Source organism: Myotis lucifugus, unplaced genomic scaffold, assembly GCF_000147115.1.
Source record: "Myotis lucifugus unplaced genomic scaffold, Myoluc2.0 scaffold_50, whole genome shotgun sequence".
Taxonomy (NCBI): domain Eukaryota; kingdom Metazoa; phylum Chordata; class Mammalia; order Chiroptera; family Vespertilionidae; genus Myotis; species Myotis lucifugus.
In genome coordinates this window covers 368786-370448 of record NW_005871098.1, presented here as the reverse complement: position 1 = coordinate 370448, position 1663 = coordinate 368786, and the positions used below count along the sequence as shown (strand labels likewise).

Below are 1663 nucleotides of genomic sequence, written 5' to 3'. Positions count from 1 at the left end.
TGTGCTTTGTTTCCATAAAGTAAAACATATATTTCAAGACTTAGATTTTCCTTTTATTTACTTTCTGGTTTTGTTTATCTTAGGATGTACGATTTAATTGAATTTTTAATTTACATTGTACATTTGAAATGTAGCCAATAAAGCTGTAATGCAGTAAGGTTGATTTCCCACCTACTTAAAAGGGTATGGATTCAGTACTTTAAGTTGGGTGTTGCAATATTTGGAATAAACATATAATCTCCATCTATGTATCTCCGATGGTTATCTCGAAACAGTAAAATCATTTCCACTAAATTTGGGAAAGCCAGATCTGCTCCTCACACTCTGAATTTTATAGGCCAGTGGCATTAAGCAGAAGAGCATATTGACATTCTGGTTAGCAAAAAAGACAGAATTAATATTTTTTACACCTAATGTGGTTGTATACTTTGAATGCCTACAGGAAGCAACTGAAAATCTCCTAGAAAAAAAATCAAACAATTTACTAACCAGTGTGGAATTACAGTTCTCACTAGGTGTGATGTTTATAAATTAGAAAATACAATAGGACAAATAAACCATTCAGTTTGGCATGAACTAACACAAAATTGAAAAACCTATTTAAAGATATAAAATTCTAGGGACATAAGAAAATACATCTATCTATACTAATAAAAGGATAATATACTAATTAGACTGGGAGACCTTCCAGGAGATCTTCCAGACATCTTTCTGGACAAAGCCATGGTGGCGGGGCCTAGGCAGAGTCAGTTAGGGGCGATCTGGCTGGCAGGGGAGGGCAGTTGGAGGCGATCAGGCTGGCAGGGGAGGGCAGTTGGGGGCAAGCAGGCTGGCAGGGGGGTGCAGTTGGGGGCGAGCAGGCTGGCACTTGGACATTCCCCGAGGGGTCCCAGATTGGAGAGGGTGCAGGCCAGACTGAGGGACAAACCCCTCCTCCCCCCGTGCATGAATTTCATTCACCCAGCCACTAGTTAAGTATATAAGAGTGTATAGGTACAAATGCTATCTTTAAAGTAAAGATAGAATTTCTCTAAAGATATATAAATTAAATTCCAAACTGAATTTTTTATTTGTTTTAAAACAACTATTTAGCTCATGTGGAAAGATTTCAATTAAAAGAAAATGTACATATATGTGGAGACTTTAATACATAATAAAAAGTATTGTAAAGCTAGCTATAATGATTAAAAAGTAATAGAAGAGGGAGCAGATTTACTGATAAATCAATGAAACTGAAGAGACAGATTTAAGAATAAAAGTAAAGCTGATATTTGATAACCATATATTTTATTTTTTTAATATATTTTTTATTGTTGATAGTATTACAGATATCTTCCATTCCCTCCCCATCTTCCCCACGCGCACGACGATCCTGGTTTTCCTGGTTGGCTAGAGGAGCCTAGTTTTTCCTAGTTGGCTAGAGGATCCTGGCTTCCCTTGCTCGGCTAGATGATCCAGGTTTTCCTGGATGGCTAGACGATCCTGGTTTTCCCTGGTTGGCTGGATGATCCTGGTTTGCCATGATGCTAAATGACTCTGGCTCTCATTTCTGGCCAGAAGATTCTGAATTTTCTTGCTGGCTATAGGATCCCTGGTTTTCCTTGCTAGATTACATGAATCCTTAAAACTCCTTGCTGGCCAAAAGAACATGGCTTTCCTTTGC

General features: G+C 38.1%; 1 protein-coding gene across 4 annotated transcripts in view; it reads left to right on the top strand.

Annotated features, from left to right (window-relative positions):
• PLSCR4 (phospholipid scramblase 4) overlaps window positions 1-1663 on the top strand; it is a 67258-nt gene that overhangs the window by 611 nt on the left and 64984 nt on the right. The window lies entirely within an intron of this gene.